This window comes from Oncorhynchus clarkii, unplaced genomic scaffold (assembly GCF_045791955.1).
Source record: "Oncorhynchus clarkii lewisi isolate Uvic-CL-2024 unplaced genomic scaffold, UVic_Ocla_1.0 unplaced_contig_14143_pilon_pilon, whole genome shotgun sequence".
NCBI lineage: Eukaryota > Metazoa > Chordata > Actinopteri > Salmoniformes > Salmonidae > Oncorhynchus > Oncorhynchus clarkii.
In genome coordinates, this window is record NW_027260818.1 from 52340 (window position 1) to 58741 (window position 6402).

Sequence of the window (6402 nt, forward strand, 5' to 3'; positions counted from 1 at the left end):
CAGGGGAACTGGATAAATGAGAGGGGTCGCAGGGGAACTGGATAAATGAGAGGGGTCGCAGGGGAACTGGATAAATGAGAGGGGTCACAGGGGAACTGGATAAATGAGAGGGGTCACAGGGGAACTGGATAAATGAGAGGGGTCACAGGGGAACTGGATAAATGAGAGGGGTCACAGGGGAACTGGATAAATGAGAGGGGTCACAGGGGAACTGGATAAATGAGAGGGGTCACAGGGGAACTGGATAAATGAGAGGGGTCACAGGGGAACTGGATAAATGAGAGGGGTCACAGTGGAACTGGATAAATGAGAGGGGTCGCAGTGCAACTGGATAAATGAGAGGGGTCGCAGGGGAACTGGATAAAGCACAGGCATGGCGGTACTGTCACAAAAATAGATTTTATACATCTTAGAAAACAAATGAAGAATACATGCTCCCCCTCACTAGATTGTCAACCAGGTTAGAGCTATACAAAAAAAACATATATAGTAAACAAATATTTTTTTATGTGCTGTTTCTTATAGAAGCAGGGCTGACAAACCACATCTGGGGCCCTAGGCAATAATATTTTGAAGCCCCCCTCCCCTCTCCTCATGGCAGTGGAGCAAGACATTTTTTAAAGCTAACTTCCTGCAATTGTACACATTTTGCCATGGGGCAGAGATAAAAAATGTTCCGTTTTAAAGCTAATTTCCCAGTTGGTAATCCGGCCATGAATATGAAACAGTTCTCTGTCTATGCCATGGCCATTCTACTGTAGGCTGAGTGTACTCTTTTCACAAGCTATTTGTAGTCTACAGCACTTTTGAATTGCATTGACAAAAAGACAACTCAATAAAAAATGATTTGTTGATAAAACGTAAACTAGTAAAAGGTGAATGTAAAATGTAGTTGTTAGGATTATGGCCATAAAATGTACTTCTGAATCCCTGAAGAGGGACCTGCAGTATTTATTTTTCCCTTTATTTAACCAGGCAAGTCAGTTAAATAATACATTTTTAATTTCAATGACGGTCTAGGAACAGTGGGTTAAACTGGTCTAGGAACAGTAGGTTAACTAATCTAGGAACAGTGGGTTAACTGGTCTAGGAACAGTGGGTTAACTGGTCTAGGAACAGTGGGGTTAACTGGTCTAGGAACAGTGGGTTAACTGGTCTAGGAACAGTGGGTTAACTGGTCTAGGAACAGTGGGTTAACTGGTCTAGGAACAGTGGGTTGACTGGTCTAGGAACAGTGGGTTAACTGGTCTAGGAACAGTGGGTTAACTGGTCTAGGAACAGTGGGTTAACTGGTCTAGGAACAGTGGGTTAACTGGTCTAGGAACAGTGGGTTAACTGGTCTAGTAACAGTGGGTTAACTGGTCTAGGAACAGTGGGTTAACTGGTCTAGGAACAGTGGGTTAACTGGTCTAGGAACAGTGGGTTAACTGGCCTAGGAACAGTGGGTTAACTGGTCTAGGAACAGTGGGTTAACTGGCCTAGGAACAGTGGGTTAACTGGTCTAGGAACAGTGGGTTAACTGGTCTAGGAACAGTGGGTTAACTGGTCTAGGAACAGTGGGTTAACTGGTCTAGGAACAGTGGGTTAACTGGTCTAGGAACAGTGGGTTAACTGGTCTAGGAACAGTGAGTTAACTGGTCTAGGAACAGTGGGTTAACTGGTCTAAGAACAGTGGGTTAACTGGTCTAGGAACAGGGGGTTAACTGGTCTAGGAACAGTTGGTTAACTGGTCTAGGAACAGTGGGTTAACTGCCTGTTCAGGGGCAGAACGATAGATTTTTACCTTGTCAGCTCGGGGATTTGATCTAGCAACCTTTCAGTTACTGGTCCAACGTTCTAACCACTAGGCTACCTGCTATAACCACTAGGCTACCTGCCCCAGTATCCCCAGTATCATAATATTTAACTTATTGAGAACACAGTTAAATAAGGAGTTAATCCACATTTAGTTTAAAACATTCACCAACTACTTTACGGTACATTTCTTCCATATCTTCCTCTCTGCCATAGCATGAAAATGTTAGTGGATTTTCTCGTAATATTTGATAATAAATCTAAAATAATACCACTGGAGTAAATGAGGGATACAAAGTGTATTGAAGCAGGTGCTTCCACACAGGTGTGGTTTCCTGAGTTAATTAAACAATTAACATCCCATAATGCTTAGGGTCATGCATACAAATGGCTGGGCAGGCCATTTATTACGGTTACCATGGCTATGTCCCCATAAGATGACAATGCCCCCCATCCACAGGGCACGAGTGGTTTGATAAGCATGAATACGATGTAAACCATGTGCCGTCTCAGTCACCAGATCTCAACCCAATTGAACACTTTACGGGAGATTCTGAAGCGGCGCCCTGAGACAGCGTTTTACACCGCCGCCACCAAAACACCAACTGGTGGAATTTCTCCTGGAATAATGGTGTCGCAAGCCCTCCCAACAGAGTTCCAGACACGTGTAGAATCTATGCCAAGGTGAAGCTGTTCTGGCTGGTGGTGGGCCAGTGTTCTATTGAGACGATGTTGGTGTTGTTTTTATTTTGCCAGTTACCTCTATGTGCCCATAATGTGCCATTGGTTGGACATGTCTAGTTAGTGCAGCCTTACCATAGAGACGTTATTAGCCGCTTGTAGCTGGATAATGCTGTTTAGCAAGCTACTTAGGTCATAAGATTGTACAAGATTTTAAAACTTTTTCAGACATTTAGCAGACGGCTCTTATCCAGAGCAACTTACAGGAGCAATTAGGGTTAAGTGCCTTGCTCAAGGGCACATCGGCATTTTTTTTTGTTTTTTCACCTAGTCAGCTCTGGGATTCGAACCAGTGACCTTTCGGTTACTGGGCCAACGCTTAAAAGTGTGGTCTTTGTCATAACCTAAACAACTGCCCTGATTTCCCTGACACTAGCTACATAAAGTCAATTAGTTGTTACCTGAGACAGTCGTATAGCATGCAAACGATAACATTGACACGGAAGCATTCTCGGTGATGCGTTTGTCTCAGTAAGGAAGTAACACCATGCAGTGAGGCCCAGGTGTTATTTGGTCGCTAGAAGATCCAGGGGCTGTTTGGATGTTCTACAGAGGCTCAGATTGTGACTTAGGATCTTGTTCAATAGGGGAGTTACTTTTCATTCAACTTGAAAGATTCTGTTTGTATGTTAGCTTGACAAAATGTTCTGTAAGCATTTATTGTGTATTTTTTTCGCCATTTGTGGTTTTCATTTACTGAAAGAAAATGGCATGAAAATGTATTGCTTTAAGTACTTTTTTCCTTAATAAAATGAATTATTTGAGCACCTTTTTAAACCATTTTAAAGGTCGAAAGCAGCTATTTTTATCGCAATGTCTAGCATTTCTGGGTAACAATTTAACTACCTTACTGTGATTGTTTTCAATTAATATGGTCAAAAACAAAAATAGCTTTGTAGCAAACAGCAATTTCTCAAGCAAGTGTTTAGCTTGAACTGTCTGGGAGTGGTTCTGAGTGGGGAGGGGGAAACTGAAGACGAGCTGTTATTGGCAGAGAGGTCTGGAACTCTCTTTCTTATTGGTCTATATTAACTCATTTACCACATGGTGATGTCACCATGTGAGGCCAAAACTCCCTCTCACCAAAACAGGCTGAAATTTCAGGCAGTCTTTTCAAACAGCTCTTACCACTAAAAGGATATATATATATATATATATAAAACACAGGAAATCACATTGTTGACTGTACTTAAAAAGACTGAGTCGGGATACTCTACTACTGCCCAATGCCTTATGATTACTTTAATCCATTCCTGATCCTTTCTGTGTTCACATCCCATTTAGTTTGGTTAAAAACAGCCAAAGGCCGTGAAAGGCAGAAATGACACGTACCACAATGCAGATCTAAGTGTTTTAGTTCCATCAGATATGAATGAATTGGTGGTTTACTGTATTTAATGTGCTTTAGTGGACAATGGCTGAGTCCGATAGACGTGCCAACCTGAAGGAGGTACAGAGACAGGACATGACATCTGCATGGAACTTTTGAACAAAAAAAAGGGGCTTTCATGTTAGCCTGGTCTCAGTTCCGGATCGGTTTGTGCTGTACATCGAAACAGCTGTAGGAGTTGGATATACAGCACACGTTGATCTGGGAACAGGATACTTTAATGTGAAATGCTACTGAGAACTAATCGTAGAGTTTTACTGAACTGCAAATTATTATTCAACAATCCCACAAATAAATATAGTTAATTCTGTCATGTTGAGGGAAGCAAAACTGGTATCATTCTTATGTTCTGGTATATGTAAAATGTGAAATATATTCTGAAGTAAAATTCAGAGATATTTTCAATAAATGTATAATTAAATGAATTGTTGTTGCTCTACTGTTTTGCAGTGCAGTTATTTTTTTCCAGTATTCTTGAAATGCCTTAGCAACAGTCTGACATATTTTGCCTTAGCAACAGTCTGACAGATTTTGCCTTGGCAACAGTCTGACACATTTTGCCTTAGCAACAGTCTTGACACATTTTGCGAGGAATGTTGTAATGCACTGTAAATAGAAAATTTTCTACGGGTGGGAAATATACTGTGTTGAAGATAGTGTATGTTCCTGTATTTAAATGCCACATTGATATGAATTAATATATTGTTCAAATGCCCAGTCAAATAAAAAATACATTGTACCTTTTGCCTAATCTGTAAGTAAAGTTGTAAATATTATATAATAATCTCAATGATAACAGACCTGATAATAAGCCAAAGCACAATCAACACGTCAAAGACGAGGGGAAATTAACTGAGTCGTGTATTCTATCCCTCTCAGCACTGCCTGGACTGCGCAAAAATGCAAATGCTTTCCGTTTGAGTTATATTAGGTTTTATTTCATCGAACTTAACTAAACGACGGAGAGTTTTGACTGTGTGATATTAGATTGCTTCTTGTGTAAATATTTTCTGTCTGGATTTTAATGACCTGAATGTTGCAAACCATTGACCTACTGCCAAACAAACTATTTTGTGTATCTGTCTAATGAATGAGGATGCACCTTTTATTTTCCAGCGAGAACCTCTCCGTGGATGCTGCAGTGTACCCAAGTGGCGTCGGGAGCAACTGCTGGCACGCGCGTTACGACTCCACAATGTCTCCCTGTCATGGCTTTTGCTCCACCATCATCGGGGGGGTGTAACGGATGTGAAACGCTATTTAGCGCGCACCAACTAGTGGTGGTGCGTGCTAAATAGCGTTTCAATCGGTGACGCCACTTGCTCTGAGACCTTGAAGTAGTGGTTCCCCTCTGTTACAGGGGCAGTGAAACGAGGCTACTCACCCAAATGTTTAGCCCCGTTGGAAAATATTATAATTATTATTTTAAATGTGAATCACATTTTTATTTTGCGTACCCCCGACGGCATTGTGCGTGTACCCCAGTTTGGGAATACCTGCCTGTTTCAGCCCAACATTAAGCCACGGTATCTAGGATTTCATAACACGCCTCTGTTAGCTATCCCAACCAGACAATTCTCATCGGGACCCGGGATTCAAACCTGCAACCCGTATTATTTTATTAAAGTAATAATAAGGGATTCCGGTTGAAATCCATAGACAAATATACAGGTCAGTTTGCTTATCGCTCCCTCAACTTCAACACAAGGAAGGAGCTGATCGTGGACTACAGGAGACAGCAGAGAGACCAGGTCATGAGATCAGGAAAAACTCCAGGCCCGAAAAAAGACACTTACTAATTTTTCCACACCACTTTTGAACACGTGGTGCCACCTCCGGCTCATTCTGACGTCTTAACATATTGTTCTTTATTATTATTATTATTTTTAAACCTTTGGATTATGTGCGTCTTGTTATTTTGTATTGCTAGATATTACTGCACTGTTTGAACTAGATACATAAGCATTTTGCTGGAACTGCGATAAAACGGTACGTAGCCGTACTTCAATGAGATTTGATTCCACTTAAAACACCATCTGGCTCAATCATGGGGCCCCATAAGGGCAATTCAATTCAAAGGGCTTTATTGTCAAAGCAAGTGAAATAGATAATAAACAAAAGTGAAATAAATAATATAAAATGAACAGTAAACATTACACTCGGCAAAAAGTTCCAAAGGAAATAGAGACATTTCAAATGTCATATTATGTCTATATACAGTGTTGCAACGAATGCAAAAGGGAAAATGAATAAAAAATAAATATGGGTTGTATTTACAATGGTGTTTGTTCTTCACTGGTTGCCCTTTTCTTGCTGCTGTGATGGCACACTGGTATTTCACCCAATAGATATGGGAGTTTTCAAATTCTTTGTGGGTCTGTGTAATCTGAGGGAAATATGTGACTGACTTGCCTAGTTAAATAAAGGTAAAGAAATAAAATAAAAATATGGTCATATATTTGGCAGTTGGTTCGGAA